Genomic DNA, 14,709 nt, shown 5'->3' on the forward strand with positions numbered 1-14,709 from the left:
CCAAGAAGAAAAAAAAATCTACTAACTGTATTGTCACTTAAAATTTTTCAAAGTACTTTTAATATTTTACCAATATGCTCACTCAGTTCCTAATTATTTTTGGATCCTGCTGAGTAATTTTCTCAGCTTCTTATTATGGTGATTTGCATTCCTTCTCACATCTGGGTTCTTTTTATGCTGTTTATTTTTTATTGTTTGGATTGACATAGGAGCTTCAATTTTCTCTTTAGAAGACAAGCCAAAACTTTTCTTAAAAATGAAAATTCCCAGCAAAGTTATAAGTTGTCTCTAGCTGTCTTATGTTTGTGTGTTTAAAAAATGCAGCAGTAAGTACTGCCTTTTTTTTCCTTGTCAAAGGAAACTGGCTCTTGGATCTTAGTTTTTTTCAAAAGGGAAAATGCATATGTTTTATTTTTAGATTAGACAGATGGCATTCAGACAGTGGTGGAAGGATCTTAAGAAAATTCACATATTTTATTTATTTTCCTTCTGAAAGCATTTCTAATAAGGTTATTTTTTTCAATATAAGGTTAGACTTAAAAGACTTTTGCTCATTTTGCCCTAAACTCCAGTGTACTTTACCACAAAGTATTTCAAGCATCATTGTCATGATGACAATGATGAAGATAATGATATCTACCTGCAAAAGGCTTCCAGTGTTTCATTTTATTATATTTGATATTTAAACTCTCAAAATTAAATAAGATTTCTATGATTAAATTAAAAAATGAACCAGGAATCAGGACTTCTGACCTAGTATCTGGCCTAAATTTGGGAACTACTGCCTTAAAATCAGTCCCCTATTATTCATAAACATAATTATTTATATATTCTTCATGTAGTTCACCTTTTTCCAACTGACTTAAAGCTCTATAAGGCCAAGCCACATTTATTTCTGTTTTCAGTAATATTTAAATAGACCCTAGCATAGAGAGAAAGAACACTTCAATAAATTGCGGCTCAATGAATTAATCACTAACATTGAAGCACACATTTGATATCTATGACCACTAAATAGAAATGTTGAATTGTAGCAATTTCTGCAATAATTTTAACATAAATCACAATCTTCTCTTTGGAGGCTTTAAATATTTAATTTATTTCTGATTGAGCTATAAGTAGCATACAATATTATATTAACGTGTACAACATAGTGAGTCAATGTTTTATATATTATAAACCTATCACATTGTTAAGACCAGTTTTATTATCACTCACTGTACAATTGTTAAAATATTATTTACACTATTACCTATGTGTTTATTATATCTCTGTGACTTATTTATTTTATAAGCGAAAGTTTTTACCTCTTCATCCCCTTCATCTATTTTATCCATCCCACTACCTGCTTCCACTTGGTCAGTCACCAGTATCTGAGAGTCTATTTCTGTTTACTTTTGTGTCTTCATTTGCTTGGTAATTTTAGATTCCATATATTAGTGAAATCACAGGGTATTTATTTTTCCCTGTCAGACTTTGTCACCTAGCATAATACCTTTCAGGTCCAACCATACTGCCACAAGTGGCAAGATTTTATTTTATGGCTTTAATGTGACATATACACATATGACGTTCCTGGTGGCTCAGATGGCAAGGAGGCTGCCTACAATGCGGGAGACCTGGGTTCAGTCCCCAGGTCTGGGAAGACCCCCTGGGGAAGGAAATAGCAACTCACTCCATTATTCTTGCCTGGAAAAGCCCATGGACAGAGGAGCCTGGCAGACTACAGTCCATGGGGTCACAAAGAGTCAGACACAACTGAATGACTTTACTTTCATACACATGTCACATCTTTATCCATTCTCCTGTCAATGGACCCTTACTTAGGTTGCTTCCATATCTTGGCTCTAGTAAATAGTGCTGCAGTGAATATAGGTTCATGTATCTTTTTGAATTAGTGTTTCTATTTTATACTTATAAATACACAGGAGTGGAATTGCTGGGTTATATATTATTTCTAGTGGAACAATTCTGATGGAACAGTTTTGTAGTGTGATTATGCTGATAGTTACACGGAGTCATACTTGCAATCAGTCAGTTCAGTTCAGTCACTCAGTTGTGTCCGACTCTTTGCGACCCCAGGTACTGCAGCAGGCCAGGCCTCCCTGTCCATCACTAACTCCCGGAGTTTACTCTAACTCATGTCCATTGAGTTGGTGATTCCATGCAACCATCTCATCCTCTTTCTCCCCTTCTCTTCCTGCCTTCAATCTTTCCCAACATCAAGGATCTTCAAATCAGTCAATTAATCACGTCAGGTAGCCAAAGTATTAGAGTTTCAGCTTCAAAATCAGTCCTTCCAATGAACACCCAGGACTGATCTCCCTTAGGAAAGACTGGTTGGATATCCTTACAGTCCAAGGGATTCTCAAGAGTCTTCTCCAACACCACATTTCAAAAGCATCAATTCTTTGGAACTCAGCTTTCTTTATAGTCCAACTCTCACATTCATACATGACTACTGGGAAAACTATAGCCTTAACTAGACATAGTAATGTTTCTGCTACTTAATATGCTGTCTAGTTTGGTCATAACTTTTCTTCCAAAGAGTAAGTGTCTTTTAATTTCATGGCTTTAATCACCATCTGCAGTGATTTTTGACCCCCCCCAAAAATAAAGTCTCTCACTGTTTCCACTGTTTCCTCATCTCTTTGTCATGAAGTGATGGGACCAGATGTCATAATCTGTTTTCTGTATGTTGAGCTTTAAGTCAGCTTTTTCACTCTCCTCTTTCACTTTCATCAAGAGGCTCTTTAGTTCTTCTTCACTTTCTGCCATAAGGGTGGTGTCATCTGCATATCTGAGGTTATTGATATTTCTCCCCGCAATCTTGATTCCAGCTTGTGCTTCATCCAGTCCAGCACCAAGGGAACATTTCATGCAAAGATGGGCTCTATAAAGAACAGAAATGGTATGGACCTAACAGAAACAGAAGATATCAAGAAGAGGTGGCAAAAATACACAGAAGAACTGTACAAAAGAAGACCTTCACCCCCCAGATAATCATGATGGTGTGATCACTCACCTAGAGCCAGACATCCTGGAATGTGAAGTCAAGTGGATCTTAGGAAGCATCACTACGAACAAAGCTAGTGGAGGTGATGGCATTCCAGTTAAGCTCTTTCAAATCCTAAAAGATGATGTTGTGAAAGTGCCGCACTCAACATGTCAGCAAATTTGGCAAACTCAGCAGTGCCCACAGGACTGGAAAAGGTCAGTTTTCATTCCAGTCCCTAAGAAAGGCAATTTCAAAGAATGCTCAAACTACTGCACAATTACACTCATCTCACATGTTAGCGAAGTAATGCTCAAAAGTCTCCAAGCCAGCCTTCAACAGTACATAAACCATGAACTTCCAGATGTTCAAGCTGGTTTTAGAAAAGCAGAGGAACCAGAGTACAAATTGCCAACATCCGCTGAATCATGGAAAAAACAAGAGAGTTCCAGAAAAAAACATCTATTTCTGCTTTGTTGACTATGGTAAAGCCTTTGACTATGTGGATTACAATAAACTATGGAAAATTATGAAAGAGATGGGAATAGTAGACCACCTGACCTACCTCTTGAGAAATCTATATGCAGATGAAGAAGCAACAGTTAGAACTGGACATGGAACAACATAATGATTGCAAATAGGAAAAAGAGTAATTCAAGGCTGTATATTTTCACCCTGCTTATTTAACTTATATGCAGAGTACATCATGAGAAATGCTGGACTGGATGAAGCACAAGCTGGAATCAAGATTGCTGGGAGAAATATCAATAACCTCAGATATGCAGATAACATCACCTTTATGGCAGAAAGTGAAGAAGAACTAAAGAGCCTCTTGATGAAAGTGAAAGAGGAGAGTGAAAAAGTTGGCTTAAAGCTCAACATTCAGAAAACACATCATGACATCTGGTCCCATCACTTCATGGCAAAATAGACAGAGAAACATTGTAAATAGTGAGAGACTTTATTTTTTTCTGGGGGGGGGGGAGGGAGGGCTCCAAAATCACTGAAGATGGTGATTGCAGCCATGAAATTAAAAGACACTACCTCCTTGGAAGTAAAGTTATGACCAAACTAAATAGCATATTAAAAAGCAGAGACATTACTTTGCCATCAAAGTCCATCTAGTCAAGGCTATGATTTTACCAATAGTCATGTATGGATGTGAGAGTTGGACTGTGAAGAAAGCTGAGCACGGAAGAATTGATGCTTTTGAACTGTGGTGTTGGAGAAGATTCTTGAGAGTCCCTTCGACTTCAAGGAGATCCAACCAGTCCATCCTAACTAAAGAGATCAGTCCTGAATGTTCATTGGAAGGAATGATGCTAAAGCTGAAACTCCAAATCTTTGGCCACCTGATGCGAATAGCTGACTCATTTGAAATGACTCTGATTCTTGGAAAGATTGAAGGCAGGAGGAGAAGGGGATGAGAGAGGATGAAATGGTTGCATGGCATCACTGACTCAATCGGCATGAGTTAGAGTAAACTCCATTAGTCGATGCTGAACAGGGAGGCCTGGCGTGGTGCATTCCCTGGGGTCACAAAGATTTGGATACGACTGAGCAAGTGAACTGAACTGAATGTGTGCATCCATACTCAGTTGTGTCTGTCTTTTTGAGACCCCATGTACTGTAGCTTGCCAAACTCCTCTGTCCATGACATTCTTAGGGAAGAATATTGGAGTGGGTAGCCATTCACTTCTCCATGAGAGCTTCAAGCTAGTTTATTCTTCTATTTAAATAATCAGAAATTCATTTCATTAATTTTCTGTATTGCCCATTTGTTCTCTATATTATTGGTTTCTACTCTCACATTTATTTTTCTCTCATATTTTATTTTTAAATTTTAACCATACTTAAAAGAAATGTATAAGCCAAATATTTTTCTGTAAGCACTACTTTAGCTGCAGCCCCAAATGTTGGTATGCTGTGTTTTAATTTATTTCAAGTTTGTGTGTGTGTGTGTGTGTGTGTGTGTGTGTGTGTACGTGAGTTAGTCACTCAGTTGTGTCTGATTCTTTGCAACCCCATGGATTGTAATCCGCTGCCAGGCTTCTCTGTCTGTGGAATTATCCAGGTGAAAATACTGGAATGTGTAGCCATTCTCTTCTCCAGGGAATCTTCCCAATCCAGTTGTCGAACCCTTGTCTCCTGCATTGGAGATAAATTCTTTACCATCTGAGGTACCAGGGAAGTCCATTTCAAGTTCATAAAACATTCTTATTCCCTTTATTTAAAAATTTTTCCCATGTGTGATTTAGACTATCTTTAAAACCATATATGAAATATAATTTCAAAAGATGGTTGAATTATAAAGACTAGACAGTGCAATCTAGAGTGATGCTAACATAATGTTATTAATATCAGAAGAAAAACTTTAATAAAATAAAAATATTATAAAGCTAATGCATCATGAACTAATGCTAAAATGAGCAATTTATAAAGATTGTATAGGTGTCCTGATGTAGTACCCATTAAACAATGTAACCCAAAAATAAATATTTTAAAAATAGCAAAACTTTGAAGGCAGATTTATGTGTTCTGCCTTTGGTGTGTTAAGTTAGCCTAGGTCTCTTAGAAAGCAGTAGATGAAATAATGTATAAAAAAATGGATAATTTGTAAACCATTAACAATGAACACATATAAATCAATTCTTCAGTAACAGAAATATACACATTAATAAATAATCATATATTGTCTTCTATTGTTGCCCGCATGCTAAGCTGAAAATGAAAGCTTCAAAGAAACAGGGTTGTAATCCTCATATTTTCCCACTGATGAAAACTTTGTTATGATTTCAGATTGTCTGATTAACTGTAAATATTAAAATATGCTCATAAATAAACAACAGAACAAAGATGAAATTAAAATGAAAATCATAAACAATTTGTACTGAAATAGTATAAACACAGTAGTTTTTGAGGGGTCAAGCAGGGGAGTAAATACAATGATTTTTTTTACCAAAAAAGCAAATGTCTGGAAATACTCAGTTGACAAAACCAAGTAAAGGTTAAGAAAATACTAAACAGCAAAAATGAATAAACTAGAAATCAAAGAAAAACACAGAAGGCCCACAATATCAAAAGTTTTTTCCTTGTCTTGAGTCACAAAATACCTAAACCTTGATATATTTACACAAGAGAAAAGGACAAAACCCACAAAGATTAAAAAATATAATAGAAATTTAAAGTATAAATGTTAAAAAAGTAATCAGTGACTACAGTGGAAAACTTATGAAGAATAATGTTAAAATTGAAATAAAATTATAATTAAAATTACTTGAAAAACATAAATAGACCATAGTTAAGCTTATAGAAACATACATAAGTATATTCCACATGTACAAAATATATGAATATAAATCTATAATAAATTACATGACATATGAATATACATGCATATAAATATATTCATATGTATACAAATTTGAGTGTCTATATATGTTTAGGATTATATAAAGGTTATACTTGAGTATAGTTTAAATACATGTATATTTATACTATATAAATATGCATATATAATGTACATATTATAAAAATATGCATATATAATAATATATATTTATCTGAATCAATTTTATAAGTAGTAACTACTTATCCCACAACATACAGATATAGTGATGAAAATTACATAGACAAAAAGATCAATTAGACAATAAAAAACATTGATAAAAACACATAAGTGCAGAATCTACATATATGACTGAGATTATACTCCCTTGATTGGGAAAATACCGTGGAGAATGGAGTGGCAACCCACTCCAGTACTCCTATTTGGAAAATCCCATGAAAAGAGGAGCCTGGTAGGCTAAAGTCCATGGGGCTGCTGAAGAGCTGGACACAATTGAGCGACTTCACTTTCACTTTTCATATTACCATTAAAAGAATAGAATATATACTGCTAGGACAATGGCAAAATTTATGTAGTAATAAATTGTTACAAAAGTCACATGAGTTCAAAGTAGATTAAAGACTAAAATGAGAAAAAGAAAAACATTGGGATAAGAAAATCTAATGTGTTTTTAGCATTAGAAAATTGATTTATTATTAAAGCAAAAAAGCTCATATAATTAAAGTTCTTGATATGCTAAAATATTTATATAAATGTTGGAGAATAATTGAAAATCAATTGTGTAGGTACACTGAAGACTTCAAAAATCAATTTCCACAAAACGTTTCACAAACTTAATTTTATAAATATGTTAAACCTATAAAATATGAAGTAAAAGCACTCAATGAAAGAAAAATTTGGCCAATTATATGAGAATTTGCACTTAATTGCAAATGAGGAAAACGCAAAATACAACAAAAATACCATTTCACATTGATCTAATAGTTCCTTTTTATAGTATACATGTTGCAAGTGTGAATTCTCATGAACTGTGAGATTGTGAATTATTACAGCAACTTAGGAAAACAGCTTGGCATACTTTCAAACTTTCAATTCTCATTTCCTACCACATGCCCAAAAGACTCTGATGCTGGGAGGGATTGGAGGCAGGAGGAGAAGGGGACGACAGAGGATGAGATGGTTGGATGGCATCACTGACTCGATGGACGTGAGTCTGAGTGAACTCCAGGAGTTGGTGATGGACAGGGAGGCCTGGCGTGTTGCGATTCATGGGGTCACAAAGAGTCGGACACGACTGAGTGACTGAACTGAACTGAACTGAATCCTAACTTTTATACTTTTTGTAATCCTGTTGGTGAACTTCTGTTTCTTGTTGAAGAATAACGGAAAGCCAAAGATGCTTCCAGAAATAAGGGTGACATGAAATCAGCCCAGATGTAAGTTTTCCGGATCTCACTTTTCATAGTAGGAGATTTCTATGTAGAAAATGTTCTTAGACCCTCTCAAGCAGTAGCAAGTTCATAGTAGGAATTAGCACGCACTAGACCACATGTATTTTCTTGAAAGCGCTTCCATGGTGACTCAGAAAATAAAGAATCTGCCTGCAATGTGGGAGACCAGGGGTCGATCACTGGTTTGGGAAGATGCTCTAGAGAAGGAAATGGCAGCCTACTCCAGTATTCTTTTCTGGAAAATCCCATGGATGGAGGAGCCTGGCAGGCTAGAGTCCCTGGGGTTGCAAAGAGTCAGACACGACTGAGTGACTTCACTTTAACATTTTTTTGATAAAGAAGGAGTGAAATTTCTTGACTAAATTTTGAAGAGCCCAGAGAAACTCTCCCCATTCATCTTCAAGGTAGCTAAATCTGTAAATAGGAGCAGTGGATTGTCAGCATAACAGTGAACATAATGACATGGTTTTGGGGAAAGAGTGGGTTTATATTCTTTAGGATGTTCAGCAACATAGAGGTTTTTCTTTGTTTTTTCCTTTTTTTTTCTTTTTACTTCACATTTAGGCAAAGAGGGAGCTAAAGTCTAGAAATGAAGCAATTATGTGAAGATTAATTTGTCTCTTGATTCTGTAACTGCTTACAAATTTAATGAGATAATGTGAAAGCAATAAAACTCCTCTGTTTTCTGGCATGATTGCTGGCTGGAAGGACTTAGATCAGAGGTCCTTAAAGGAGCAAGAAATATGTTGATACTATGGTCTGGAAAAAGTAGACGGCATGAAATGAACCCATGTGGGTATTTGTATTAAAATCATTGCCAGAGAACCTGAGCACTCATGTTTAAGGTAGGTGAAACCACTTCTCTGTACTATACCTTGGGAGGCAAAGAACTTTCACTATGCTAGATAGACTGGGACAAAATTAATTGTGTTATTGTTCAGTCACTAAGCTGTGTCTGACTCTTTGCAACCACATGAACTGCCGCAGGTCATGCTTTCCTGTCTTTAACTATTTCCCATAATTTGCTCAAACTTATCTCCATCGAGATGGTGATACCATCTAACCATCTCATCCTCTGTCACCCCGTTGTCCTCCTGCTTTCACTTTCCCAGAATCAGGTTCTTTTCCAATGAGTCAGCTCTTTGCATTTGTTCAGGTTAGTTCAGTTCAGTCGCTCAGTCATGTCCGACTCTTTGTGACCCCATGGATCTGCAGCACGCCAGGCCTCCCTGTCCATCACTGACTCCCAGAGCTTGCTCAAACTGATGTCCATCCAGTCAGTGATGCCATCCAATCAGCTCATGCTCTGTCGAACCCTTCTCCTCCTGCCTCCAATCTTTTCCAGCATCAGGGTCTTTTCAAATGAGTCAGTTCTTTGCGTCAGGTGGCCTATGTACTGGAGTTTCAGCTTCAGCATCAGTCCTTCCAATGAATATTCAGGACTGATTTCCTTTAGGATGGACTGGATGGATCTTCTTGCAGTCCAAGGGACTCTCAAGAGTCTTCTCCAACACCACAGTTCAAGAGCATCAATTCTTTGACACTCAGCTTTCTTTACAGTCAAGCTCTCACATCCATACATGACTACTGGAAAAACCATAACCTTAACTAGATGGATCTTTGTTGGCAAAGTAATGTTTCTGTATTTTAATATGCTATCTAGGTTGGTCATAACTTTTCTTCCAAGGAGCAAGTATCTTTTAATTTCATGGCTGCAGTCACCATCTGCAATGATTTTGGAGTCAAAATAAATAAATAAAGTCTGTCAATGTTTCCTCATCTATTGCATCTTTCCCCAAGTATTGAATCTTCGCATCAGGTGGCCAAAATATTGGATCTTCAGCTTCAGCATCAGTTCTTTCAATGAATATTCAGGGTTGATTTCATTTAGGATTGACTTGTTTGATCTTCTTGTTCTCCAAAGGGCTCTCAAGAGTCTTCTCCAGCAACACAATTTGAAAGCATCAATTCTTCAGCGTTTATGGTCCAACTCTCACATCCATACATGACTACTGGAAAAACCATAGATTTGACCATATGGGCCTTTATCAACAAAGTGATGTCTCTGGTTTTTAATATGCTATCTAGGTTTGTCATAGCTTTTCTTCCAATGAACAAGCATCTTTTAATTTCATGGCTGCAGCCATGGTCCACAGTGATTTTTGAGGCCAAGAAAATTAAATCTGTTACTGTTTTCACTTTCTCCCCATCTATTTGCCATGAAGTAAAGGGACTGGGTGCCATGATCTTAGCTTTTTGAATGTTGAGTTTTAAACCAGCGTTTTCACTCACCTCTTTCACCTTCAACAAGAGGCTCTTTAGTTCCTCTTCACTTTAGTGTGCTATCATCTGCATATCTGTGGTTGTTGTCATTTCCCCTGGCAATCTTGATTCCATCTTGTCATTCATCCAGCCTGGTATTTTGCATTATGTACTCTGCATATAAGTTAAATAAGCGTGATGATACTATTAAGTCTTGTCTTACTTCTTTCCCAATTTTGAAACAGTCATTTGTTCCATGTCTGGTTCTAACTGTTGTGGTGAGGATGATGCCAATGTAGTGATTCTGGGAGGCAAATTCTCCTTTATTGCTTCCTGGTTCCTGTCCCTCTCTCTTAATTCAAATGAATGATTTCTACATCTTTACTTTGATGTATTTATTATTTTTCCACACCAGTACTCACTAATGGCGAAGAGATGCAACACCTGAAATTCTTAAATGGCATAGAACAACTCAGTACTTTAAATTTGGTGTTATTTGAATTTTCCTGTACTTTTCAAGATCCCACTTGAAATTCTTAGTGTATATAAACTAGGCAGCTGTCTAGAGTGTTTGTTGCTTGGAAGAAAAGCTATGATAAACCTAGATAGCACATTAAAAACCAGAGACATCACTTTGTTGATAAAGGCCCATATAGTCAAATCTATCGTTTTTCCAGTAGTCATGTGCGGATGTGAGAGTTGGACCATAAACGCTCAAGAACTGATGCTTTCAAATTGTGTTGCTGGAGAAGACTCTTGAGAGTCCCTTGTTTATATAACTTGTTTATATACTAACGTGTGACTTTAAACAAAAAAATGGTAAAAATAATTAACACTCAAAAGATTTAGAACCAGAACAGTGTATTTATGGAGAATGTCTTTCTTCAATTACCTATATGACCCTGGCTAGTAATGACTATAATTTTACCAGAGTAAATGTTTTCAGTGAACCTCCATTTTTCTCATTGAGGAATAAACTTTATTACTTCCATCATATTTTTTTTTTTTTTTTTTTTTAGATTTCAACATTAGCCATAATGCTACCATTAGCACGGCAAGCTTCCTATTATTCATTAACAAAAGAAACCTGTTGTTTCAAATTAAAACACTGATGGAGACACTATTTGCATATGCAGTGTGAAGGGGTGATTAGATTAATCAAAATTCTTTGATTAGGAGAATACTTCCTGATGTCAATCTCTGATAATTACTCAAAACCCATCATGTTACATGATATTTTAACTGACAGTTTTTTAGCCTATGTTTTCTCAATTTCTTTACTTCCAATATAACATGTTTACTGTTTTAGATTTTATTCATATATTCTGGATAGCTCATGCCTAGAAGCAATGAATCTGTGTCCAAGTGTATGCTAGAGTATAAATTTTCTACTTTTTACAGTGGAGGGTGTGCAATTATTCTATAGTAGAAGGACTCAGAAAATTTCTATATATATCTTTATAATATGAAGGAAAAATAAGGAATACATGAAAGCCCTAGAAATCTTCTTATTCATATTTTTATAAGATCAAAGACACTTTTGTATTAGGACATAATTATATGTTTTAGAGTTCATAGGAAATTATTTCAGAGGGTGGAAATTAATATTATTTAGCTAAATATTTACCTTCTTTAAAGTTATGATTATATACATAGAATGAGTACATAAAATAGAATGTTTTTCTTTAACAATAATATTTTGAATATGCTAACACTCCTACACATGTTTTACTCCCAGTGCCACTTAATTCATGGAGAAAATAGAAACTGTCAAGCATGTTCATCAGAGCACACCAAGTCATGAATACACACTTCATGTGTTTGTGATGATAATGTCTTTCTTTCCTAATTTTATAAATGATAAAATACCTCAGCTCCTATGGTCTTCTTGTGCTGTGCTCAGTCCCTTCACTTGTGTCTGACTCTTCACTATCCGATGACTGTAGCCTGCCAGGCTCCTCTGTCCATGTGGATTCTCCAGGCAAGAATACTGGAGTGGGTTGCCTTGCCCTCCTCCGGGGGATCTTCCCAACCCAAAGATCTAGCCCACTTCTATTCTGTCTCCTGCACTGGCAGGTGGGTTCTTTACCACTAGCACCACCTGGAAAACCCATTATGGTCTTCCTGTTCCTATGTAAAGACAACCACCTCATCAGACATTTCTGTAGTCCACATTACCCTATAGTCTTTGCAATAATTCACCCCAACATCTATACCCCTCATTTGCTTGCAACACTGATGATCTGGTTTCACTGGAAATTTCCCATTAGGATAAGAACATGCTCTACATTTCCCAACTGAAATATCCAACAAACCACACCAAAACACCCCAAAATCCCACACAAGCTACCACTTAATTTCTGTCTTCAGCATCATCAGGCTAAAGAAAAAAAGAAAAAGGAAAGAAACTGCACCTACTTCATCAGTTTTCTCAGATTCTCTCCTGAAGTCTTTTAGTTATGTTTCTACAGCCCCCTGCACCACCCAAAAAATCTGCATAGAAACTGTTTTTGGTTTTACTTTGTGCTGACAATTGCAGTAGTTCTTTTCTGGGATTATGATACATTACTTCCCAATGACACCTGATCTCCTGATTTGGAAACTGTATCTACTTTTGGCCTCTGTAAGAACTCCTAATTTAAGTTATTAGTTTATAATAATATAAATGATCTTACTTCCTGAAAATCCTGTATCATGCTACATTGATCTTAAAAAGATCCTACCTGGAGATCAGTCACGGTGATATAGATTGCTGTGAAGATAATATATGTATAACTGAGTCACTTTGCTGTACAGCAGAAATTAACTCACCATTGTAAATCAACTATATTTCAGTTATTAAAAAAAAAAGAAGCTATGATAAGATCAGCAGAAAGAGGCTTCTCTTCCAACTAAGTTTTTCTATTTGTCACATTTCCAGTCATAGTTATTCATTGCTGTAGACATTGAGTTGAATTAATTGGAACTACAAACTGTGGAAAATTCTGAACGAGATGAGAAAAACAGACCACCTGACCTGCCTCTTGAGAAACCTTGTATGCAGGTCAGGGAGCAACAGTTAGAACTGGACATGGGAAAAGCAGACTGGTTCCAAATAGGAAAAAGAGTATGTCAAGGCTGTATGTTGTCACCCTGCTTATTTAACTTCTATGCAGAATACATCAAGAAAAAAGCTGGGCTGGAAGAAGTGCAAGCTGGAATTAAGTTTGCCAGGAGAAATATCAATAACCTCAGATATGCAGATGACACCACCCTTATGGCAGAAAGTGAAGAGGAACTAAAAAGCCTCTTGATGAAAGTGAAAGTGGAGAGTGAAAAAGTTGGCTTAAAGTTCAAGTTTCAGAAAACCAAGATCATGGCATCCGGTCCCATCACTTCATGGGAAATAGATGGGGAAACAGTGGAAACAGTAGCTGACTTTATTTTTCTGGGCTCCAAAATCACTGCAGATGGTGATTGCAGCCATAAAATTAAAAGATGTTATGACCAACCTAGACAGCATATTAAAATACAGAGACGTTACTTTGTCAACAAAGGTCTGTCTAGTCAAGGCTATGGGTTTTCCAGTGACCATGTATAGATGTGAGAGTTGGACTGTAAAGAAAGCTGAGCACTGAGGAATTGATGCTTTTGAACTGTGGTGTTGGAGAAGACTCTTGGTTGCCCATTGGACTGCAAGGAGATCCAAACAGTCCATCCTAAAGGAGATTAGTCCTGGATGATCATTGGAGGGACTGATGCTGAAGCTGAAACTCCAATACTTTGGCCAACTGATGCAAAGAACTGACTCATTTGAAAAGACCCTGATGCTGGGAAAGATTGAGGGCAGGAAGAGAAGGGGACGACAGAGGATGAAATGATTGGATGGCATCACCGACTGAATGGACATGGGTTTGGGTGGACTCTGGGAGTTGGTGATGGACAGGGAGGCCTGGCATGCTGCGGTTCATGGGGTTGCAAAGAGTTGGACACGACTGAGTGACTGAACTGAACTGAATAAACTTTATGCAGCTCAGAGTGAATTTTTTTCTATTTTATTCTGGGGGCAACAAATTAGCAGATATATGTAAATTACTACCACAGAATTTTATAACACCCTCATAAAAAATTAACTAAAATAAACCTTAATCCCATAGCACTTAATGTGTAACCCACAATAAATTTGACATATGCTTATTAAAATTAAATGCATTTCTCAAAATTTGGAACCAGCAGTAATACTTTAAGATATATAAAGACTAATTATAACTATAAAAATTTATAACAATATTGAGGAAAATAATGGAATGAAGTATTGAAATCATCAGAATCAGAGAAATAATGATATGTAAATCTGTTTAATTCAGTTCAGTTTAGTCACTCAACTGTGTCCAAGTCTTTGCAACCCCATGGACTGCAGTACACCAGGCTTCCTGCTCCATCACCAACTCCTGGAGCTTACTCAAACTCATGTCCATCAAGTCAGTGATGCCATCCAACCATCCCACCCTCTGTAGTCCCCTTGCCTCCTGCCTTCAATCATTCCCAGCATCAGGGCCTGTTCCAGCGAGTCAGTTCTTCACCTCAAGTGGCCAAAGGACCTTCAGCTTTCAGCATCAGTCCTTCCAGTGAATGTTCAGGACTGATTTCCTTTAGGATCAACTGGTTTAATC

Source organism: Budorcas taxicolor, chromosome 1, assembly GCF_023091745.1.
Source record: "Budorcas taxicolor isolate Tak-1 chromosome 1, Takin1.1, whole genome shotgun sequence".
In the NCBI taxonomy this organism is placed as follows: domain Eukaryota; kingdom Metazoa; phylum Chordata; class Mammalia; order Artiodactyla; family Bovidae; genus Budorcas; species Budorcas taxicolor.